Below are 26,709 nucleotides of genomic sequence, written 5' to 3' on the forward strand. Positions count from 1 at the left end.
GCATTTGGCAACTGTTGTCAATAAGCCTTTGTAAGCAAGGCCAGGTAGGATTTTCTGTATCAAAATATTTATATGGATTGAGCTCTGATTAATCTTCATCTAAAAAGTTAAAAGGGGGGTGGACTTCCTTGACATCTTGATCTGGGCTTCTTTCAAATGGGTGGCTCTTAATGCTAGTAACTCATGGCTCTTTTGCTGGAAGCCACAAGTGGAATTACAATGGGCTTTTCATACTGTTTCCTTGATATGTTCTATCTATCCTATGTTCTAACCTTGCTGTGTTTTAACATCCCCTCCATGAGCTGCTTTCTCAAGGTACAGAATCCATGTCACATCCCATTCTGTGCAGGCCAGGAGGAAAGCCCACCCCATGACCAGCTGTAGTGACCAGAATGCTCCCAGGTGTTCCTCCATGGAAGCACACCTGCTTCCGTCCTTTTCCTTTGAAACCTCCAGGGCAGACAGTTGTGCAATGGCTGAAGGTGTTTCTAACATGGAACTGTTGCAATAAGGGAAACTGAACCTAAGAGCAGAAGAAGAGCCCAACTCGATCAGGCCAAAGACCCATCTAGGCCAGCATCTTGCTCTCACAGTGGCCAACCAGATGCTTAAGTGAAGCCCACAAGCAGTACCTGAATGCAGCAGCTCTCTGTCTCATGAGATCTTTCAGGGCTTTTTATATGGGACCTGCAGTGCTGATTTGTGCAACTATCAGGCACACAGGGATGATGTCATTTGATAGGGGAGCCATTTGGCCAGCGTGGCAGCAGTGTATCTCCAGTCGTGGTGCCTATGAAAGTAACTATAGAGTTGCCAGAAGTATAGGATTGCTCTGCTTCATATTCATCTATTCCACTTGACAACTATGAATCTGAATGCGCCTTGTATAAGCCTTTAGCCTGATATTCCCCTCATGGATGATTTACACTTAACGTCACATGAAATTGCATCATGGGGCTCATTGAAAGCCAGGAAAATCCATTTTGAAATATTTTGGGCCAAGCTGTCTGTCTCATGAGATCTTTCAGGGCTTTTTATATGGGACCTGCGGCGCTGACTTGTGCAACTATCAGGATACTCATTTGGTTCTCATTCATAGCCATCATTTATTTCCGTCCTGTCGTCTGTCATCTTGCGGTTTTGTGCAAAGGGGGAAAGATGGGAAAGACACTGATCTGGTGTTTCACGAAAGAAGAAACAACTAGAAAGAGAGGGAACTCCACCAGGAAACTCAAGACTGGCAGGTGGTTCCCAAATTCATTGATGCCGTTGCTTAGGTACATCTCTTAACAGGTGAAAATCCCAATTTGGTAGAACAACGAGGCTAGAGACAGAGGGAATCTATAAAAGGACCTGCCAAAATAAACCTCTCTCTATTTCTACTCTGAACTTAGAGAGCATGAAGGAAACGGTCTTTAGAATGAGCTGGGCATGGATTCTAACTCTCTTGAGCACCATTCTGCTGCAGTCCCTTATAAAATGAAAATACCTACCTATTATTTTTATATTGCTGGCAGTTATAGCCCACCATTTTTCTCCAGGGTGGCATGTATGATTCTACCCCTCCTCCTTCAATTCCCCCAACAACCATGTGAGGCTGAGAGGCAGTGACTGGCCCAAGTGAGCTTCATAGCAAGTTAGGATTTGAACTCTGGTCTCCCAGTTCCTAGTCTGAAGCTCTCACCACTGCACCACGCTGGCTCTCAAGTAGCAATGTTGCTGTGAAGATACATGGAATAAGAATGGCAAAGAACTAAATTTCAGAGGATTGTATAAATGATAAGTAATGTTAAATATTTATTTGATTATTGGCTACTGTTCATCAGTAATGTTCCTTTTTACAGATTATACACAGAATCTGCTGTGAATCTAATGTGGATGAGTAAACACATGAGTAAAAGTATGTGACTTCCCAGGGTTTCATCAATGTTCTTACTTGTATCTACTGCCCTAATGGCCTAACATTGTATAACATGATTCAGGTAGGTAGCCGTGTTGGCCTGATGCAGTCGAAATAAATAAGAAATTGTCCAGTAGCACCTTAGAGACCAACTAAGTTTGTTCTGGGTATAAGCTTCCGTGCGCATGCACACTTCTTCAGATACCATGCTTATATGTCTTGCCATTTCAGGGCCCCATCAGCTGCAGTCATACAATATTTCATTTTAGAATATTTCCATTTTATCCTCTCATTTCCAGCATCCATCTTACCATCCCCATTCATAAACTTCCCATCATGACAGTTTGGGCTGCAACCCTATGCAACCTCTCTCTGAAGTAATCTCCATCACCATCCACTGGACTGACTTCCAATCTGGGCCTGGGAGTTGCGAACAGCTTCTTATCTATACTCAAAGAAGAGCAGAGAATAATTGTGCTGGGTTTAGAAGCAGCTGTTTAGATGGCTGGCGTTAAAGCAGCTAGAAAATGTGGTAGCAATTTATGCCCAGCAATAACAGCAAGCTGCTATTTTAGCTTCATAAAAATGTAGTTAGAAAATATTGTAACGTGCAGGCTGCAATGACTTTTACAATCCCTCGTAAAAATAATACTGCAACATTTTGTCATGATCAGCAACCAGTGCTTTTTCCCAAAGGCATTGGGACAGAGGAAGGAATCTCTGGCTCTGCTGTTCCAGCAGAGGCTGACATCCTGACACACAAAGCTTCCTCAAATTACAGACTGCGTTCACCCTAATTGTAGACTGGGTCACCTTTAATGTCCTGCCAGGAGGACATCCCAAGGTGGAACTCCCAGCAAGCCTGGAAGGATGTTTGAAGTTATACACCACATCAAACATACAGATGAGATGAGTGAATTGCCCAGCTCCTCACTGGCCTGGTTTAGAAGAACTACAGATGTGCTGGATAATGCTATGCAAAGGATGCTATCTTGCCAACCGACTGCCAAGGGAAAACTTCCTTTAGCCTCACAGGACGGTACTGTGAGGTACCTACAAGATCTTACAAAGATAAAGGGGTAATGTCAGTTTAGTGGTTAATGTGTGTAACAACCAGCTATTGTGCACATTCACCATGTCTCATGGAGAATGGGTACATAATTTGTCCAAGAAGAGGGAATTGTGTGCATTCATTGCATACATGATCTCCTACTGACCTTAGGCAATGTGCATATATTGACTGAATTTTGTACACTCTTTGGCCATTGTGCATAATCCCTGACAGGGCTTGGAGAGTATGCATTTTCCACTGCATTTTGTACATACCCCACAGACAATGTGCACATTGTCTAGTCCAAATGTTAGCCTCCAAGAAACATGCCCTTGTTTTCTATTGCTAATCCAGATATGTGCAATCTGTGCCCCTCAGGCTGCTCCTGACCTATTGTCGAATCCTGCATGGCACTCAGCATACCCTCCCACTGAGCAGCTGAGCAGTGAAAATAAGGCATGAGGCTCCATAGAAAAAATAACTTCCTTTGCAGTTCAGATGCCTTTCCTTCGCACTCAGCTGTTCCCCAGTTAGTGGAGTGCCACAGGAGAGATTGCGCACAATGGCCGCAAAATGTACAAACTTCAGTCAATATATGCATGTTCCGCAAGCCCTGGTGGACATTTTTTACATGAACTCAGATATGTGCCCAGTTCCATGGGCAGGTTATATGCACATTTTCCATGAGGTCTGCATGATAGCCAGTTGTTCTGCACATTAACCGCTCAACTTACATTATCTAACATAGATGATAGATATAGAACCATATTCAACTAACCCAGCAGAAGCCAGCGTAAGGATTCTGGTGAATACAACTGGGTTTTCTCCCCTCTCTCTCCTCTGCATCCCACCCTGCCTTCCCCAAATCCACTCTGGGGGGTCAGGAGAGCCCACAAAGTTTGTGCAAGGGGAGGAGATGAACGTTGATTCTGTTTTGCAAGCAGAAATGTTTGTGCTGATGAAACAACCATCTTAGTGCTATGTTGCATCCTTCCCATAGATATACATACTGAAATGCCCAAAGACTACAAAATGCCTTGACTCCTCCATTCAAAACACTCAAAATGAATCTCCTACTCTTCCTAGCCATTAGCTCCCACTGAGGAAACATCCACCAACCATTCACTAGCCTGACAAAAGGAATAGAAGTATGCTTCACTGAGACCAAAGATATCCATCTCTAATTGATGTATTTGGAATTGAGAATTCCTTGAGAGCAGGCAGAACAGATGACTTTTTGGGTATATCTTTCATTGGTACCTCAAAACCTCTATCCTTCCTTCCTTCCTTCCTTCCTTCCTTCCTTCCTTCCTTCCTTCCTGAAGTGTGCATTTGCTGTACTGTGCTAGCTTTCCTTCGACAGTGCTTAATAACTCCCACATTCACAGAGGCTGTATAAGCAATCTGGAGTAAGATTTATCACCACTTTAACCCTTCAGGATCATTACCCTGAGACTTTGAGACTAACCAGAAATGCTATGACAACTTCCACTCAGGCAGTAATTAAACACTTTTTAAAGATGTGTCACAGCCACCAGAGGAGCAGCAAATTGGCATCATGCCACCCATCGGCATTATTATATTGTCAACAGCCAGGCTTTCTCTCTTGAGGAATCTTGCCTCTGTGCTCTCCCAACTACTTTCCCTTTATTAGTAAAGTGTCATCTCAGGCTCCGGGGAGAAGGTTCAATGCTGAGCATTGTAGCATGGGGCTGAAAAGTTTGAGGAAAGCCTGGCTGGATCAAAAAGCGTGTGCAGAAGTTGTATCCTAAGTCAAGTTTTCTGCAGACCTACATCACAGCTGAAGGAAACTGACTCTCTGAGAGAAGAAAACTGGAACCATTCCTAGGGACTCCTGCAGAAACAGCCCCCCAAGTCAGAAGCTGTGAGATATTCATAGGGTTTGGCTACATCACACCTGGGGTATTTAGTTGAACAGTATTTCATTTATGGCTTTCATCTTATTTTTATTCTACCTTTATCACCTGTAGAAATGTAGGCTCAAGAGTGATAAATAAAATAAGCAGGGAACTCAGGATGTAAAAGTCTAGGCTCTCTTGGTCATAGAATCCACCTCGCTCACCCCTTCAAACCATCACTGAGGCCATTGCCATAAGAGTCCATTAAAAGTCCCCATTTCTTTGGGGACAGCTTCCCAGGTTCTATAAACTTATTATTATTATTATTTGAATTTATATAACGCCCTATACCCATAGGTCTCAGAAGGAGCAAGGTCAAACACTCAGCCATATGTTTTTATTTTATTATGTATTATTAAATTGTATTCATTCCCCTATATAAGTTTGATTTCAACTATGCTTTTTTGTGGGGGAGAGGCTGGGAGGCTTGGTGCCTGGATAGCTCAGTTGGTTAGAGTGTGGTGCTGATAATGCCAAGGTTGCAGGTGTGATCCCCATATGGGATAGCTGCATATTCCCTCTAGACGGTCCAGAAGGATGTTATGGTCGATTGTATCAAAGGCCGCTGAGAGATCCAGCAGAACTAGGAAACAACTCTCACCTTTGTCCCTAGCTCCCCGGAGATCATCAACCAGTGCGACCAAGGCAGTTTCAGTATGGTCTGTGAACAGGGATGGTGTGAGCTGGAGTCCAATAACACCTGAATGGTATACAGGTTTTGCCCTGGGTTCTGCCTGCTATACTGTATCTACACACACAACACACCAAAGAACCTCCCAAAATGAGAGGCTCTAACCTGAGGTCTTCCCTTGTAGCCATGGGGCCTCATAGGCCTATCCAAGTACCAGAATTTTTTCATTTCAAGAGTTGGGAAGATTTTTTGTAAAATGCTTTATAATTTGTGGGTGGCTGACCGAGCATGCAGATGGTTACATATAGTCATTTTATTATCTTTACTTTAAAGAACGTCATCATTTTCTACAATGAAAAGAGAGTTCATTTCCAAATAAATGTGTTTTGCATCAAGGCAGCAGATGCAAACTCCGGTTTTATTCCTGCATTCACGATGGCCCTGTATTGAAGCTGGTTTTAAATGCAAAACTCAGAGTATTGTTTTTTAAAAAACAAGAGTTTGCAAACCGGGTTTGTTTGTTGCCCTCACATATCAGGAATATGGAAGTAGTTGTAAAGCATGAAATGGCAGAGGGGCCGGGAGAAGGAAAATATTAATTTTAATTAATGTGGATTTTAATGTGTGCTTCTCAACTTCTCATACACATGGCCATCTAAATAGGTGTGTGGGTGTGTTATAAGATGGTTATGTCCAGGATTTAAAATTATCTTGCTGCACCACTGCACTCATGATAAAAATTATGCATGATAATAGGCGTGCTTGTGTTCTCTTTGTGTTGAAAGATCATAGTGGTGGCAACAGCACAGAGCAGACAAGGGGAAGGCTAGATTTCAGGGGCTTCCGGTGCAAGCTTCAGCCACTAGCACTGAATACTTGGAAGCAGGTAACACAAATAGTCATGAAGTTAGGGTGTTGCTAGGAAAGGCATGAGTAACAAAGACCTGGTTCTCACTTTGGTTGGAAACCTGTCTAGAATGTGCCACTTCAAAATGTAAGCAGTACTCACCAGTATCATATGGTGGAGTTGGATGATGGAACCCTCTTGTCCTCTAGTCGGCTGCATCACGGCTGATTACCAAGAGGGAGAGGGGATGGGCAAGATGCCAGCAAGGTCAGCATAGTCAGCAAGGTGCAAACACGCCAGCAGGAGTGCCAGACTGGCTCTGCCAGTGCATTTACACCACACTAAACACACCAATCTTGCTGTTGCCTCACCTGGAGGTCAGATGAGCACTGCTGCCCCACTCCACTTTCAGCTACTGGTGCTCACATGACTGACTGCTCTTCCCAACAAAAATACAATCTGATAAATCCCCACACACAGAATAACAGATTTCATGGAGAGCAGTTCTGCCTAGCCTTCTCCCCGACATCTAATTTTTCAGTGCAGACAGTTATAAAGAATGTTTCAGTCATGTAAACCCCTATCTTCTGGCTGAAGTCACAACCCAAGCCCAGATTCCCCCACCACAGTCAAAAATAAGACACCATGGAATTCAGTCCGTTAGAGTTTTATTCATTGCATCACTGCTCAAACCGGGATTCTTTTTATTAAAACAAAATGGAATGCCAACAGCAAAAGAGGTGGCTCAGCAATAAAGGCCAACTGTAAATTGTTCCAATCTGCTTGCCTTAAACAAGCAAGCACAACTTGGCAAGGACGGGTAATTGAAAACAATTGTGAGAGGGTTTGCTTTGGAGACCTGTGCCATCCTTGATTAAATAACCCATTTCTTGGTACATGCTGCATAGAAGCGGTGGAAACAATAGTTGGCTCCAAGTCATGTGTGAACAGTTGGCTTGCTGCGTTGCATGTAATTCTGTGGTTTTGTCTCTGTGTTTTTGAGTTTTCTGTTAATCCCTGAGAAGGAAAGAAACAAGCCAAGCAAAGTGGTGGTGGATCAACTTCCTCTGGTGACAAGCGTGCACATTTTTTTATCATTTCACAGAGCTCTTGTCTGCTTCACAATGAGATTGGCGTAAACCATAGTCTTTCAAGCCTTCAGGGGACATGTTTCAAATCAGCTAGCCTATCAGGGAACCCCCAAAATTTGCCCTGGAAGCCTCACACATTGCAGAGGTTTCTAAGGCTTGTTGTAGGGTGCGTACTCATGCTTTGGAGGGGGCATTCATGCCAGGGTCACCTAACATACCCCTCCAGGATTCCCTGGAGGAAAATGTTCACCCTAGCAAATCCCAGCACCCCCAGCAATTCAAAGACACCCACTCTTCTAGCACAGCCTTCAACATTCCAGCTGTGGTCCCAAGGGACTCCGCGCCACTTGCCCAGGCTCCCAGCTAGATTATGAAGCACTCCTCCTTCCTCTAGCAAAGGGGCTCCTGGGCTGCTGATGGACTGCCTAACTAGAAACACATGGGGTCCCTTTGCATAAGACTAATCAGGAGAAGGGGTGAGCTTTGTAAGTGCGTGCCTGGACTGGAGCCAGAAAGGGTGCAGCCTCCAGCTCATATAAAAGTTCTCAGTTTAACTCAGGGAATTGCTGGTGCAATAGCTTCCTTGGGTTTCTCTGCCAGGCTCTCCTTTGTGATCAATCAGTTTCTCAGTTTGCGCCCCCTCTATGGACTGTGAAATGGACCACTGTTGCCCTCACAGTTGACTGATGTGTGTAGTATAAGAAACACCCAATGTTCCCTACATCTACTCATTCTGGAGTGTGCATTATTTCCATGTATGGGCTGAATAAAGAGGTAAATAGTGATGATTCTCACCCTCCAGTATCAAAGCACAATCTGAATAACACATGCACAAGTTGGATCAGCGATTTTTAGATTACCCCATTTTCAGATTACCCATGAATCAGTAAAAAACAGTACAGAGTGGCTCAGGGGTCAACTTACAGATCTAAGTGGAGAACACATGGAGTGACTCAGAAACAGAACAGAATTTTTAAAAATTCACAGATATAACTACAAAGTCAATCTTGGAGCCCATATACACCCCTCAGATTTACTGTTTTGTTTTTTTCTAATCATGGATAGTGTTGTGTTTGGTCTTCCACTGCCCTTGCTGAATTGGAGAGATCGTATCCCTGAGCTTTTAAAGGGAATTTTCAGGATTTATTTCCTTTGAAGAGCAGAAGATTAGGACTGCAGATGTAACAGTACCTAAACTGAAAATTAATACCTGCCTGGAGGAGAATATTCAGTGAACTGAAGTCATTTGTTCCAAAGACATTTGCGAACAAGTGGTCATCAAAGACAAATGTAGTGTTTGTTATTATTGGGGCCTGCACAAAGTATAGGGTGCCCTTCTCTGTGCATTGTACGTAACTCCATTGACCTCTCTGTGGAGGAGGAGAATCTTCTGAGACTCTAAGCCTGGCGGCGGCAGCTCAAAACTTTTAAGAGAGGATTCTGATGAACAGCGACCACTGCTAGGTATCTACCCAGTGCTTAAAAGAGAACACATGGCATGATGCCATTGTATTCAGAGTATTGCTGTCACTTCTTCAGTTGACTTCCACTTGTGAAAGGTGGAAAAACTTTGTGCATAATGATGTAATACCACACATCTTTCAATGTTGACCACTAATGCTGGATAGGGCTAGTGGGATTTGGGGTTGAACAATATTTGGAGGGCCACAGGTTCCCCATCCCAGTTTTAAATATTTTCTGCTCAACACACAACAACAACAACAACAACAACAACAACAACAACAACAACATATTCAACACATCATAATAATAATAATAATAATAATAATAATAATAATAATAATAATAATAATAATTTATACCCCGCCCATCTGGCTGGGTTTCCCCAGCCACTCTGGGCGGCTTCCAACAAAATATTAAAAATACAATAAAACATCAGACATTAAAAACTTCCCTAAGCAGGGCTGGCTTCAGATGTCTTCTAAAAGTCAGATAGTTGTTTATTTCCTTGACATCTGATGTGAGTGCTTTCTACAGGGCAGGCGCCACTACCAAGAAGGCCCTCTGCTCTCTCGGTTCTGAGAACAATAATGCTATAAGGCAGCCTTATCCAAACAGGTGGCTTCCCGATGTCGTGGTCTACAATTCCCATCTGTGCTGGCTAGCTTGGCCAATGGTCAAGGTTGATGGGCATTGCAGTTCAAAACTTCTGGAAGGCAACAAGGTTGGGGCAGGCTGCTTGAAGTGTAGAATATTAAAATTATGTTAAAGATGGAAAAGAATTGGGCATGTGTATGTGTGCGTGTGCACATGCAAGCAGATACACCAGACTATTTTTTTACCATTGAAGTGTTCTCCTGTAGTTGCTGGTGTGCTCCAGTGATGGGAATGGCAAGTGATTTCAGTGATGTTCAGAAATCCTTTTTCTGAGTGGTTGGCTGTGATCTTTCTGCAGATGACCGAAACACTTTCATAGCTATGAATCTGGAAACGAACCATGCAAAAAGAGATTACTGCTTCAGGATTCATCACATGGGATGGATGAAAAATGAGACGACTGTGCATGCTGGAATGAAGTCAGCAAGTGGGTGAAAATGAGGAAATGTAGACTCGGGAATCCACAGATTTGCTGGAGGGAGAAGATGCCATATCCAGATGCCAGCCCAGGATGCTGGGTAATGTTACCAAACAATCAAAAGTGAGAAGGCTTTCGAGTTTAATAGTCCTTAGTCACAGTCATTTCCCTGACTTTGACCATATCGTTTTCTCTACGCCAATCTCACTGGTTACTTCTGCAAAAGATATCTAAAGTCACTGGCTCTCTCTCACACATTTTAATAATGACATCAATGGACTAAGAGCAAATATATCAGTGCTCCTCATCAAAAGCTATCGTAAGGCCCCAATCTTGTTTAACAGGAATGTGTTGGTGCTCAGCACTTTAGATAAACATAAGTGTGCCTCAGCAGGCTTTAATTTGTCATTAATGAAGCCACACTCGCAGTGTCATTGGAATTTACTGACTTAATTAAACCCGTTCTTGTCATTTCTCACCGGAATGGAACAGAAGCTTCAGTCTCACTACTGATGTTTCCACATTCCTATAACCTGAAGCATGGAAATGGCTTTTGCAGGGTTCTGGAACTCTGCTAGTCAATATCTATCCTTCAAATCTCCCCAAGACCAAAGGTGCATGGTCATGACCCATGTGGACCCTCTTATAGCAGGGAAGGGGAACGTGTGGGCCTCCAGATGTTCCATCATCTCTGACCATTGATCATGTTGTCTGTTGCTGGTGGGATTTGGGGTCCAACAATATCTGGACAACCACAGGTCCCACATCCCTGCCTTATAGTCTGTGTGGAAGACCAAAGAGTGCTGCAGGGGCGATGCAAAGGTCACCATTCCTAAATGAGGGTAAAATGCAGTATTAAACAAAAAGTTTAAATTGAAATGCTAAAAAGGCACACGTGGTGCTATCATACATGGATTTATTTACATAGCTGGATTTATGTTCAAAAGCATCAAAGCAGGCCCTGATTCATTCCTGCTCAATGTTTCTGTGTTTAAACCATGGAGGCAGGCTTCTTATCGTGTTCTGTTTTAATTTCTACTTTGGTTCTTTGTAATAATAAGACCAGGACTATAGTATTGTTGCATTTGACCCCAATTTTCATGGTTTAGATTTTGTGTATTTTAAATTAAACTTTTATAGTAGTAGTAGTAGTAGTAGTAGTAGTAATGGAGGGGGCCACTAAGGGGCGCATCGGAAGATGGCTGACAATAACATCTCTCCGACCCACATGATGTAATTTGGAGGCTATGATGGGGGTAATTAGCCTCCTTAACCCCTCCAGGATTGTGGAGGGGACGGCCCTTGCCTGCTGTGCCCTATACCACCCCCGAATTTGTGGGGATGGGGGCACTAGGCACAAAGCCCTCCTGTGGGATTCCGGCACTCCTCGATGCCGTCTCTGATCCGCGCCACTAGTTGCAAGAATCTTCAAAAGAAACAATTTGGACGAGATAAATTGCACATACCTCAAGGAAAGAGGGGGAGTAAAGACTGCTGACAGAAGAGATCTCTGATAAAACAAGACAAGAATAAAATATGAGACGATGCGTCAAGATACGGTATGGCAAATGACTGAGGGGGGAGGGAGGGGAAAACCCTCCTTTATTTTTCTATGTGATTAACAAGAATCCCCTCCCCTAATGAGTCAGAAATGTCATTTTAAGGACTTAAGCTGTGGATTTAAGGCTGTGTGGAGATAAATTTTCGAACCAAAGCAATGTTTCAAGACGAAGCTGGAAAGTTAAGAGTTTTGGAATGACACAGTTAAAAATGCCGTCGCCATTTTGGGAGGCACTGTCGGAGCTTTTGAGTCTGGGAGGAGAAAGAGAGAAACAGAGTTGTTTACATATCGTGGATTAACTCCTCAGTGGGATTTAAGAGTGACAACTGCCTAATTTATGATGGAAAGAGCGATGTTATCTACGAAGGAGATGATATATGGAAACCATCTAGACTTAGATTGGAAGAATGGGAAATTCACACAGGATTATTATATTTGCTTATCGGTTTAAGGAGACTAACAGAAGAGATCGTAAAGGAAAAAGTGAAATTATATGAATAAGATATGATGTGGAAGCACCAAGATAAGATTGGATAGAACTATGAACTCTGTTTGGACTGATTGGGACTGATTTGGACATTAATGCAGTAATAAGAAGATGATTTGAATCCCCCTTTGGATCTTGAAGTATGGGTTCCCCCAACAAAATTTTAAAAATTGGTTTTTAAAATAATAATAATAATAATAATAATAATAATAATAATAATAATGGCCCACACTTCACCAAAAGGTCCTGGAACAGCTTATGAAAATAGCAAAACTAGCACAAATGAGGAGGTGGGAGAAACACGGCCTAATTAAAATACAAGATTTAAAATTATAAATTGGCTCAAAGGGGAATTCATTACAGGGTTGCACAGGCTTTTTATGCCTTTTTGAAAATAGAACCTAAAAATCACTAAATATATTTTAGAAACCTGCCTGTAAATGTTTACAACAGTCAAGTAAGGATAATCTTGTTATAAATGATGTGGCTCCTCACTAGGGATGGGTGCGTATTTCTATTCATTCCACAATTTGGAGTGGACCTCCCTGGTCCACATTCAGTGAATCGTGCCTGGATCAGAAGCCAGACACGCATATTAGATTGCATGTCTACAAACTCCTTCCAAACTTGGCTTGCTCCAAATGACTTCTCATTTTACAAGATGGCTCAAGTCATCGCTGGCTCTTTCTTTCTTTCTTTCTTTCTTTCTTTCTTTCTTTCTTTCTTTCTTTCTTTTAAAAATCATATCTAGCAGCTTGGAGCAGCCATAAAGTGCATTGACCGCTGTGCTTGTTGAAAACTTTTTTTCTGCCAACATCTGGAGAGTCCCAACACCTGCTCTAACTGCTACACAACACCATCACCTTTGCCTTCATGGCATACCCAACCAGGGTCAATTGTGGCTGTTCGACACCGTGATTCAGACTTGTTACAAATCACAACATAAGAATCGCTGTAAGAGTACTTATTTTGGTCACAGCAGGGGTTTTGGCTTTCCAGGATATTACTACTATTTTGGTTTTTGACAGCATTTTGGAGTGTTGAAAACATTTCACATACATTTCTTTATAACAACCTGAAAATAGGTCAGAATTATTTTCCCCATCTTGCAAATGGCAGGGGTAGGAGCTGAAGCTCAACTCACTAATTCGCCTTACTGAGTTTGCGGCAGATACAAGTTTTAAATTGAGGGCTTCCTGGTTCACGGCTCAGCCTCTTAGCCATTGAGCTATATGAGCTCTCATCTGTATCAGAACTAAAAAATACATTTACGTGTCAGTTCTCCCAGTATTTCATTCTCTCTCTTTCTTTAGCACATGGCTCTGACTCTGTAGTGTAGGAGAAAAGCAAGCTAAGAATTGGCCTCAAATATATTTAAGCTTCATTTCAGTTCTTCGGAGTTCAAGGTGCTAAGTTTAATCTTTCAGAGCTGATTACTATTACAGATGCATGTTCTTGGGAGACAAACCCTTATCCAAAAAGGCATGAAAGTGCAATGTGACCGCTAGACTAAATGCATCTGTCGCAGAAGTTTGGTATCGAGAACAAACTTCTAAAAGTAACTCCTGACACCATGAGAATTGTCCCTCTGAAGCAGTTGTCTGTTGCATGACAGCTTTGACCTTAAGTTTTCATGGCAGCTTGTTTGGGGAAAGAGTGCCATTCCTGAGCCTGCTGTCTTACCTTCCAGTGTAATATGAGAAAGCTCAAAGGCCACAATTTCTCTGGGCAACCCTTTGGGAACTACAGGTCAAAGGGAAAAAAAGGGGGCGGAGCAGTAAATATGACTGTTATCATTGTACAGTAGACTACATTCTAGCCACGCAAAGTCAGAGGTTTCTACACAATCCACACAGAGAGAGAAACCCTCCCTCCATGCAAGATTATCACACTTCAAGCCAGGCAAAAGGGCTTGAGGGTGCAGAACAGAGCCACTGAGGGATGTGGCCTGGGAAGAGGGGTGTGGCTTAGGAAGGGGGTGTGGCCTGGGGAGAATCCCAAAGGCAGGAGAAAGAAGTTTGGAGATCCACATTTCCCCCCTCGGCCTGAGGTTCCCTACTCCTGCAATATGTGAGTGCAACTGAGAGGGTGCAGCTTTGCAGAAATAGGTTTTCCAAGCCAAGCTTGTTCAATGTAATTAATGTGCAGTTTATGCCATGGTTGTTTCACAGTCCCAAGACTTTTTTAAGTTTAACAAGAAACTGAAGCGCTTCGCATTTTACTCCACCCATTGGATATGTGCCAATGAGTGGCTGAAGGCAGACCATAATGGTTTCTTCAGCTGCATCATATGGCTTCACCAATTCATTTGGGAATCTCAGCCTTGTGGTGCCCTGGGGTAGTTTGTTCCCTTTCTCTGCACCCCAATTCCACTCTCCTAGGTAATGTGGACATATTCTATTCATATGCAAGTTCTTTTGAATCCCATTAATTTCAATGGAGGAGTTTGGCTGCACTTCTACAGACACTATCCTGAACAAAAGTCCCATTGAACACAGTGGTATGGGACCTACATCTAGCAGAGATGCTTATGATTACATGAATATGAATCCCAAAGAGACTTAAAATGGGACATAATTTAAGCTGGACTTTGGCCTGTTTTTAGAGCACCCTGTTGTCTCCTGACAGGAGTTGTGGTGCAGAACATCATGAGGGCACCAGGGAGATGAAGACTGCTTTTCAGTGCCCCCATAGCGCAAATTCATCTCTCATTCCCATTGGCTGACTTCCAGAAAAAAGACACAGAGCCTATCTTTTTTGGCTGGTTGGTGAACTTGTGTAGGAGTTAAGATTCCTGTGGTGTTTAACTATTTGAGGTTTTAGTCTTCTCTTTCATTCCTCATTGGAATTAATCACTCACTCTTTCAATTATTTGCATACACCCAAAAGTCAAGGATGTCTGGGCAGGCACTGGGCACATTTTTTAGAAATAGTAATTTGTGCTCTTCTGTCATCTTTGATGACCACCAGAAATGGCATTGCTACATAAATTTGTATCCACATTATTAATGCAATAATGGATTGTTGGAATCAGTGGTGGCTGCTATGGAAGATTTGGAAATAATGCTTATATAACAAGGGGAAGTGTTGCTCCTTCCAGCACCAGATACACCTGATTTAGCTTTTAAAAGGAGAAGAAAAATACCTAAGACATTAAACCTCTTATCCTCCGCCTGATAGAGCAATATTGGAAAAACCTGTTATTTGGCAGCAAATGGGTTTATTAACTTCTAAAGGGGACCATGTGTTTGAATGTGATAGGGAAAGAAGCATTCGTCAGAGTGCTCATTGGATCAAAAGATGAATTAATCCTTTGAAGAAACCTAGCATTTCAAATCTGCAACTTTAAACAATCTACCAGGCTACAGACACAGAGCCACGGAAATGCTGCCTAATCCCTTTCATCACACTGAAAGTTGATCTGCTGCTTTTGGTTCCAACGCCCAGAAAGTTGATCTGCCACTCCTGTCTTGGGGAAAGAAGTGCAATCCAGAACTCTGGAAGGTAAACATAAATGACAACATCTGGTTGTGTTTGGTAGAATGAAGTAGCAATGTCTAGTGATGGAATGAATCATAATGCAAGTGTCACTGCTCAGTAGATAGAGAGATTGTCCCAACACCTCTGGATTTTGGACAACCCAAAACTGGTTCCCACTATCTCTGGATGAGAGACTGTCTGCAGCATATGTTGCACTTTCAACCTCTCAAGTTCCCTCCTCCCTCCTTGACTCAATTTGTCTCGATTCAGACCCTACTACTCCTGCAAAGTGTGCCACACTCATCATCTCACATATACAACCAGCATATATTTGACTGTATCCCGTGTATATCTCATTTTATTATATGTAAGTTGAATGAAAGATTGTGCACACCAACAGCACGTATTTTGTAAATATTTATTTAAAGGATTAATATCCTACTTTCCGACTGAAGTGCTTGATGTGGTTCACAATATTAATAAAGTTCGGTGAGTGGGATTCAAACTAAGTTGGTTCCACTTAGTTCTCAATGAGATCAATGGGACTTGACACAGGACCAAACTACATATTACATTAGTCATATTTATTCATTCATTCATGTGAGGGGTATTAAATCCCATACTTTGGTCAAAAAGGATCCCAAAGCAGCTTACACAGATTAATGGAAAGATAGTACCAGTCTGTGCCCTTAGGCTTACCATTTAAAAGATGCAGTGCAAAAGGAGCTAGCATGTGGATCCACAATGTGCCCCTCTTATGTTTATATTGCTCTAGTTGCAACATTTGTGGCTTAATTGGAGGTCCAATGTGGTTTAGGCATTAGAGTGTTGAACCAGCAGCCCAGAAACCCAGTTCAAACCCAGTTGTTTGTAGGGGTGCTTTTGAAAACAATCCGAAAGCTTGAATAACTGCAGGAGGCAATACATTGTTTAATTAGCCAAAGGCCTGGAAGAAGAGGGATGTTTTTGCCTGACTCCTGAATATATGTAATGAAGGAGCCAGGTGAGCTCTCTTGAGCATTCCACAAATGGGGAGCCAACCACAGAAAAGGCCCATTCTCATGTTACCACCCTCTGGACCTCTCATGGAAAGGGAACATAAAGAAGGGCCTCAGATGGCAATTGCAGGGTCTGGGTCAGTTCATATGGGGAGAGGCAGTTCTTGAGGTATTGTAGTCCTGAGCCATTTAAGAGTTTATAGCTCAAAGCCAGCACTTAGAATTGGGCCCAGAAACTGTTTGGCAGCCACCGCAGTCGAGCCAGGATTGGTGTCATATGCTTAAACCAATTTGCCCCAGTGAACAACCTGGCCGCTGAATTCTGCACCAGATGAAGTTTCTGAACCATCTTCAGAGACAGCCCCACATATGCTTGTAGCATAACCAAAGACTGCTGGGCCTGTAGCATTCAAGTAAGTAGCCATATTAATTTTGCATGAAATTGATAATCCCTTTCCTTCTTTCTAGTAATGAATGGCACAACAGTAGCATCATAAACCACTTCTGCCACATGGTAGGCATTGCAGGCTCAATTGCTGCATTCCTTTTTTTATGTCCCCAGAGAATGACAGTGAGCAAACCTTGGGGACTTAGTGGCCCAGATGCCACCACATTGTTTTCTGGAGGGCAGATTAGATGCTATCAGAAGGTAGCCGCTAAGAATTATTAGTGATCTCAGCTGGATCAATGCCACTGCTGTTTATAGCCTGCAGGCAGTCAATCCTCTTAAGTCTTTGATCCCCATGGCTTCATTTCATTGCACTTGTCCTGAGAAGAGGCTGCAGGAAATGTAACCTTCCTGCCTCCCAGACAGACAGCTGTCATTCTGCCTGGTCAAAGCTGCAGATGAGGATTTCTGCTGAGGTTACTGGCATGAATGATGAGCTCGCCAGAATCAACCGCATATCTTTAATCCTTAAAAAGAGAAGATTCTTCTGCTTCCTCATTCCCGAGATAGCTATTTTGAGCCCAAGATGCCACAGTGTCACATTTAGCTATCCCATCCCTATGCATCTGGAGAGCTCTGGAATTGCTTTCTTTTCTGAGGTGGTAGCTTCAAAACTCAACATAAGTTATTTGTCTCATGGGAAGATGACTTTAGAATTTATTTATTATTTGGATTTATATACCGCCCTATACCCAGAGCTCCTAGGCCAGAGCCATAGCTACGGGAGGCAGAGGGCTAGTTGGTCTTTTGCCCCAGGTGAAGCCTACAGAGGGTTCCCATTTAGACTCCCATCCTCTGTGTGTGTGTCCATGCAAATTTGCGTGGGTGGGTGCCAAACTGGGTCTTTGATCCAGGTGAACTGCAGCCTCCTTTCGCCCCTGCCCTAGGCTCCTGCATGTGGTTCCTCCACCATCGTACCCACCCCAGCAGAAGGCCTCTACCCAAGTCAGCTAAGCCGGGGCCCTTTGAGGAAATGCTCAGGAAAGCTGATGAGTCAGATCTATTCGTTTTGTTTTAATTCGTAAAAATGTTTATATACCACTAACTTGCATAGAAAGCATCTAAGGAGTGCAAAGCAACTATAAAGTCACAATAAATAAAAGGGGGAAAAACATGAAAGCAGAAAATGTGGGGCAATGCATTTCAGATGGAATTGGGTATGCTCACTGTTTTACATAGGATGCATGTGAGGGTCTTTGCCAAGTCTAGCAGTGAGGAGGATGAAGCCGCTCTGCATTTATATCTCTATAAATGCATCATCTTTGGGATACTTGGAGTGGGGGGAGAGAGAGAGAGACACCTGGCAGGAGACTGACAGCAAAACTGCTTTATTGCCAGTATGAAAGCATGACAAAGAGGACCATCCTGGCCTTGTCAACCCATTTTGCAATCCTTCTACCCCCGGAGAGGCCTTTGATGCTCAGCAATTTGTGGCAACCTTTCAAGACAGAACAGGGTGTCTCTCTAATTAAATGTGAAATCTCCCCCCATTTTGGCTGCAGCTTTAATTCATCATGTTCCGCAGCTGGTGTAATGATACTGTGCAGTGCATCTGTGATGGAATTTTCACCATTAGAAACTTCCTTTTGTGTTCCAAACAAATTCGAATACCTTATCTGCAATAGCTGCCTTATCAGCACTCCAAAGAGGACATAGCAAAAGAATGGCATTGGTTTGGGTTGATTGGCGAGAAAGGAGAGACTATTCACTGGGAAATGCAGATGTAGGAGGTTTCTGAACTGTCCAGTATGAGGGATGGGCGATTCCTAATAACCTTAGCCAGCAAAAAATAAATAAAAGAACCTGTAACACTGGTTTGATCGTCTCCCCCTTTGGGAGACAATTTTGTGAAAACTTCACAGTGGAGACCCACATGGAAGTTGTATTGAGTTGGCATGGGTTTGATAGTCCTGTTGCCACTATGCGCTTAGCTCATCTGATTAATGATTTTTGCAGTGTTACATTTTGTTGTTGTTGTTGTTTAGTCATTTAGTCGTGTCCGACTCTTCGTGACCCCATGGACCAGAGCACGCCAGGCACTCCTGTCTTCCACTGCCTCCCGTAGTTTGGTCAAACTCATGCTGGTAGCTTCGAGAACAGTATCCAACCATCTCGTCCTCTGTCGTCCCCTTCTCTTTGTGCCCTCCATCTTTCCCAACATCAGGGTCTTTTCCAGGGAGTCTTCTCTTTTCATGAGGTGGCCAAAGTATTGGAGTCTCAGCTTCAGGATCTGTCCTTCCAGTGAGCGCAGTGTTACATACACAATCGCAATGATACACATGAGTCAGTCATCTGAGTCTCCACTGTGTGATGATGACTGCAAGTTACTCCGCAGAGGCAATAGACTCCTATGAGGTGGTGTTCCTGGATGGTACCACTTTAGACTGCAGGGAGAAGAATCACATGATTGAATGTTTCCCCTCAATTATTATTTTTTTATTACCCTGCCCAGAGAACATTAAGAGAAAATGAGAAAGATTTTAGTTTAGTCATTCCCTCTCATGTTAGTTTTCCATCTGAAGGGATTTATTGTGAGGGAACATTCAAACATGCAAAATAGCATCCCTCTCTGCCATCACTTTCAAGAGATGGGATAGTTGAGAAGCAGTTTACAACCTCATCTACTCTTTGTTTGGAGAAACAAGATTTCATGCCACAGAGGGATGCTCTACTCCAGAAGTAGGCAATGTGGTACCCTCCAGATGTTGCTGGACTACAACTTTCAGCAACCCTGACCATTGGCCTTCCTGGTTGGAGCTGATGGGAATTGGAGTCCTAGATTAGAAGGGCATAGAATGGTATCTCCAACTCAAAGAACACAGACTTTAAAAAATATATATTAAGTTTTACAAAAAAAATTAACATACAGTGGTACCTCGGGTTACATACGCTTCAGGTTACATATGCTTCAGGTTACATACGCTTCAGGTTACATACGATTCAGGTTACAGAAATAGTACCCAGGTTATAGTACCTCGGGTTAAGAACTTTGCTTCATGATGAGAACAGAAATTGTGTTCCAGCGGCGCGGCAGCAGCGGGAGGCCCCATTAGCTAAAGTGGTGCTTCAGGTTAAGAACAGTTTCAGGTTAAGAACGGACCTCTGGAATGAATTAAGTACTTAACCCGAGGTACCACTGTAAAGACTGCCAACAATATATTCACAAAGTAAGTTCCCAGTCTGTCCGTCCATCCCCCCCGACTTTCCCCAACTTCCCCTTCTGGTTTTTTACATATTCATTTCTCCTGCTTGTAATCTATATGCAGCTGAAAATTCCACATTGTTATTATATTCTTAACACTTTATCCTCCTCTTCATATTCTATATGTTTTGTTATTTGTAAGTGTTTAGTCAAACCCTCATAGAACACACACTTAATTAGTTGGAAGGAAAGGTGTGAGTCTTGCCATCTCAAACAAAACTGGCCAGCTGCAAAGTTTCTTAAGCTGTCAGGCCCAGTCTTCAAAAACAATTGCCCATGTGCTAAAACTGTTTATAACCTGTACTATTTTGCACAGGGGGTGGAGACATTGCATCTGTGCATACAGAAAATGACATGACAAAAAACATTTCTGCCTCATGTCATATATTTCATTTGTTAGGAAATGTATATGTTGGTTTTCAGTTTCATCAAGAACAACCAAAGTGGTTTGCATAAGAAAACCACAGCGTAATTTATATTAAAATGTAATCATTTTAATCACATCAAATAAAAAACAGGCACAATAATCACAAGATCAACACCAGGATCTGGCATAAACGGTCAGAAGGTTGCTTGAGTATATAGAAAACATTCAGTCATCTCACCACCTGCATTCTAGAGCATTGTAGTCAAGGAACATGTTTACCATGCAATTTTCTGTTTATGTAGATGGCTTATGATATACACTTAGTCTAGAACTCCCACCTTCATTTCCCCTTCTCCATATATATACCTTACAGCAATCTCCCCGAACAGGTCCTCTCCAGGAGTTTTGAACTACAGCTCTTATCAGTTCCAGGCAGCAGCAACTTCATACAGCCATACTGACTGGGGTTGATGGGAGTTGTAGTCCAAAATATCTAGGGGGTGCCTGGTCAGCGAAGGCTGCTTCAAAGGCATTCTAAGAAAAGTTTTGCTCCTAGGTCTGAAATATTGTACAATCTGCTGCCTGTGCCAAGAAGAAAATGACATTTCATTAAGCTCTGAAATCTGAGCAGAGAGAAAAGGAAGTTTAATAGTACAATTATGTTTTGGTTGCTGCCTTTAATCCTAACGAACTCCCCCAGCATGGGGAAGAAGGGCTTTTATGAACCACGCCAGTTGCTTCTGTGACAGAAGCTAGACTGACCAAGGGAAATGAATTCACTTTTTTTCCCCATATAAAGATATCGCAAGAGAGGGAGAGGGAGAGAGCGCAAGCACGCCTGGACGCGAAATACACCCTAGCAGATGTGTAATATCATTAAAGCTGGCTCTAATATAATCTAAGCCACAGTTTGGTGTATTAATGCTTTGTTTATCTTGAAGCACAGATGGATATTTTTATTAGCATTACTCTGTTGATGCAGCTTCAGGAAAGGTTAGTCCAGAGGGCAGATGTCTATGTTATGAGAGAACATTCGCTCTGAAGCTGACTAGCAGGAAAGGTGAAGCCTTTCCATGAAATGTCAATTAGAGAATTAAACCTTGTAGATGTTGGCGGCCAGGAATGTCAGTGCAGACTTTAGAAGCAATTAAATCTAGTTATTTATTTATTTATTTTTTAAAAAATCCTTCTTTCACTCCTACTGCAGGAAATAGGTACATTTTTATCAAATACTTTCTTTTTCTTTTTTGCTGGTTCTTTTCAAAGAGGGTAGTCCAAAACTCCTTTCTCTTAGATTAATTGGCACAGCGCTTAATATCCTGCTGAGGGGACAATGGAAAATATTCTCGTGATTAGGATGCTTGGAAATGAGGGAAGGGAGAGGAGGGGTTGAATTTGGGGCTAACTCTGGAGCCCATTGACAATGGAAAGGACACTTTTGTGCAACCTTTTTCATTCCCTTTTAAGGAGCACTGATGTTACTTAGGGATAAGCACTAAGTCCACATTTAATACCGGAGCAAGAATGAATTCTGGGAGTGACATTCTGCAGGGCTTAAGGGTTTCATGAAATAATTAGCATAGGAAAGAGTGAGTCAGTCTGTACCTACGGCCAAATCATAACCCTGAGGATGTTGCAAGTTCTGGCTTTGATATCCTGGCTGTGCAAAGGAGTCTTTTCTTCAGGTTAGTAGTACAGACCTTTTAGAGACTCTGAAAACATCCTAGCTGGATCCAGTCCAGATCTTTTGAATACTCTGAGCAAGATCAAATCCAAAGTATCAATAAGAACTGCAGCAAGCAGGCAATTTCACAGCATGAATTATGTTTGAGCTCTGCTTCTTTATTATGCTGAATCATTTACCAGAAGCAGCCATGACACTGTCAAATATTTCATTCCACAAACATAGAACAGTTTCCACAAAAGGTTTAAATGTAGCGAATACACCACATACTTAAACTGGCCATCTTCAACTTCAGTTTGCCTTTTTTCAGTTACGGGAAACAGAGAAAGGTAATTTTTGAAAATCCCTGTGTTAGTGTGACACTATGGGCCTAAATAAAAGTTACAGGGTCTTGTAGCTCCTGACAGCATGAGTTTCCTCCAAACTTCTCCATGGTAATCTCTTGTAAAATGAATACGTGATGTAACGTCATTTTGATAAGTATTTTCATGTCCGCACTCCAATTCACTGGGTGCCACTTCGAGAGAAAATATCTGGGAAGGGGGAAACACTGAATGAGATGAATCTTTGTTACATGTGCTGGGTTTTATTGGGGATGCCCGTGGCTGAGATATGGGCTGGAGGCAGCTACATGATAACCACCATAGCATCCTGTTCGGTCCTCTAGGTAAAGGTAAAGGGACCCCTGACCGTTAGGTCCAGTCGTGACTGACTCTGGGGTTGCGGCACTCATCTCGCTCTTTAGGCCGAGGAACCAGCGTTTGTCCACAGACAACTTCCGGGTCAAGTGGCCAGCATGACTAAGCCGCTTCAGGCGAACCAGAGCAGCGCACAGAAACACCGTTTACCTTCCTGCCGGAGCAGTACCTATTTATCTACTTGTACTTTGACGTGCTTTCAAACTGCTAGGTTGGCAGGAGCAGGGACCGAGCAGATTCAAACCACTGACCTTCTGATCGGCAATTCCTAGGCTCTGTAGTTTAGCCCACAGTGCCACCTGCGTCATGTTCGGTCCTCTGAAGGGCCATTAATGTGTGTGTTGTGTAAAGCCCCAAGGAGTAAGCATTTTAAGGTAGGGGAGCAGAACCTTATTTCTTTAGAGAGTCACATTACAGTGCAAGGAGAAGTGATATCTGTCAGGGACTGCATGCTGGAGCTGGAGGTGCTAACTGATGATTGGTGGAGGCAAATATAAAAATGTCACAGATTTTGTAATCTTGAATGATGGCCGCTCACCCCGTCCATAAAATGTAGGTGGCAATTGTGACCTGGCATGTCAGCTCCTTCTCTCTCTCTCTCTCACATGGAGCACCCCATTTCCCCCTACGGCCGTTGGCTCGCACCCCCTGGCTGCTACGGAGCATCACGGATCACCTGCCAGACCCTGTTTTGTATCACTCCCATCTGCAATGGGAACAGACCTAGGAGTGGCAGTCTTCACTCCAGTCCACTCCAGGACCATAAAGAACTGGCTGGCGCTGCTCACTCCTTCTGATATTCAGATCGCCGTGAAGAACCACCCCATCATTAGTTTCACTTGGAGTTTTGACCAACCCTTGGAGTTTTGACCAACCCTTGACCAACCCCAAGCATTAAAAAATGGCGGTTCATATTTCCAAAAAGAAATATTGATCAACTGATGAGGCTCTAAAATTGTGGTCCTCAATATTGCTTTAATTATTATTTCACTGATTTTCATTCAGATATGCTAGAAAAATAACAACTTTATCTGCTTGTTCCCAACTGAAGGTCATCACCTCTATAGGCAGAGCAACCTTCAGCACTAGATTTTTATCCGATGAGTCCCTCTCATTCCAACCTAACCATGTCTTTCTTTTTTATTATTAATAAGTGGAGATTAGAGTTAGCTTTACTCATATGCTTGGGATCAATTTGGATCATCTACCTCGAAGCTATTACAAATGAGTGTGTCATCCTGTAGTGATGCTTTTCGTAATTAATGGCATAAATGGGAGGCAGCAGATTCCTTAATCTGAATAATGTGTTTGCAAACATCTGCTATGCTGGGAGGAGAAGTGGGGAGGGGAGGAACCCTCCGTCATGGAACAATTCTGGAAGTTTTTGGAAAGTCACTGAGGAACAGAAGGATGGGAGAGTTTATTTTGTAGAAGACTCCTGGAAGGATTCTTCAAGATAAAGCATTCCTCATACCTTCCCTACATTACTCACATCAGGTGACTGCTAATTATATTTATGCCTTGATACAATTTGCTAGTTTGGTATGGATAGGTGAAGTCTGTGCTTCGTCATCTTGGCATCTTCTTTAAAAAAAAAAAGACGGATGAAAAATCATCAGGAGCATGGAGCCAGGAGCAAGAAAGATAAATAACGCCAGGAAGCTGATCGCTGCCCGTCTGTCATAAAATTTCATTAGTTCTGACAGCCTGTACAACATAAGCAATGAATGAATACTAACTATACTTCCTCCCTGTCTGCTTCCATATTTCACTCGTATCGCTTGGCCCACAGAAAGCACCAGGCTAGGCCAGCCTGGGAGGAAAGAGCTGCCAGAGCATTCACACACTAAATTATAGTCTACCCCATTAGAATTATCTATGAAGAAGAAGGGAAAGGGCGGTGGTGGCTATATTTAATATACAGACTTTCTCAACACTGTGCTTTGCATGCTGTGCAGCAAAAGACAAGAGGGGAGACTGAAATATTATAAGAAGATTGTCTTCCTACAGATCTGTGGGTACTTTTGCAATCACAGATACAAGGGAAACACCAGTTTTACTTTAACCATGGTAAGGCCTTTATTTTGACATCTCTCACTGTCAGAAAGTGAATCAATATCCACTCTATCACACCGCCAAAATTGTGCTTCCCTGCATTTAAGGTGAAATGTTATTTTCTAGCTCTCGGACAAACCTTTGCAAACTTGCATCTAGAATTATGGGGGAAGGTTTTGAACATAGATTGGATATTGGAATGGATTATGCTACTGGTTTATTTTAATCATACTTTGAGTAGTGTTTGGCTTTTTATTGTACTAATATATGATTGATGATGGCCTCTGGCTAAGCAACAACATCTGGAATCCATGGGGTAAGATGCAGGCAATGGAATGGTTAAACACCCCTGTACACTGCTCTGCTCTGCTCTGAATTGCCCCTTCCTGAAGCTACGGTACTTTCCCCTATAAGAAGCAGCCATTGGTGTTTAATATGCATCTGCTTGAAATGTCTGTGCAGCTTCGAAGGGGCACCTATTGACACATTTCCATTGGTTTGAACTCCTGCTTACAAAACTGTGCCCCACTTCCACACAGTAAGCCCTAGTGCAGCTCCAATTATCCTTTAGTACCGTCAGCAGTCCACTTAGAGTTGTTGCATCAATAAACGTATAAATAGAATACACAACATATAACAAATCAAAAGCATGCCGTATTGTTTGGTGATTTGTTTTCCAGTGTTCAATAGGTGTCCATTTATTAATACTTCCTTTCTTTTACACACACACACACACGTTATTTTTGATATGAAAGCATACTCATGCAACTTAGTTTCCCATTAAGACAATATAGGTATCACTGACAACTTTGAGGATCTTGCATAGCATATCTGTGCAACAACTATTACATATGATAAGCTGGAATCATTTTAAGCAGGGGTGGAGGAGATACAGATCACTTTAAAAAAATCAAATAATCTAAAGCAACCTTCCCCAGCTTTGGGTCCTTCAGCTATTGGTGGACCATGACCCTAAGGTCAGAGATGCTGGGAGGTGTCCCAGCAACATCTGGGGACCCAAGATTGGGGTTGGGGGACTGATCTAAAGGAAGATAAATATTAAGTTAGCACAGTAACCATTTTCAAATAACCCATAATGGCCCTACGCCTTTCTCAGGGCTTCCTGCAGGTCCCACGCTGTTGGCCTTTGTTGTCAGGCTGGTTCCTGCTTGATTAAGAAAGTGATACTGAAGCAGCAGTCCTGTTGGCCTGTGTTCCCTTTCCTTAACAGCAGGATGGGTAAGGCTACTTCATGCAGAGGCCCTAAGTTGCAACAGGCTGGGTCCTTGAGAAGAGCTCATCATCATTATTTATTATTATTATTTATTAAAATTGTATATCGCCCTATATCCATAGATCTCAGAGTGGTTCACAACACCAGGGTTCTTGGAGCTATGCCATGGTATGTCCTGCCACCTTATCTAAATATAACTGTGTCTACCCAGTCCTTTTTTACGGCAATGCGACCTAAGATAGTTGCAGCTATCATATTCCATTGTTTTCAATAGCACTTAGTCATAGGTAACTTTAGCTGGATCTTGGGTATATGTTCTCATATGCAGATTGTATCTTAAAAGTTTAAAAAAGATGTTTCAGAGTGAAACTAGGGGGGATAATTAATGTAGGAAAACAGACGTTTCAGTTTTGCATAGATTTAATGGAAATCCATTATGAACTTGCAAATGTCAAGGGTTACTAATACGGTGACATGGTCTCAAGGACAGACTGGATGAGGGCTTTCAGTGTTTCAATAA

The sequence above is a fragment of the Podarcis vaucheri genome, assembly GCF_965113315.1.
Source record: "Podarcis vaucheri genome assembly, chromosome: 2".
NCBI classification, from domain to species: domain Eukaryota; kingdom Metazoa; phylum Chordata; class Lepidosauria; order Squamata; family Lacertidae; genus Podarcis; species Podarcis vaucheri.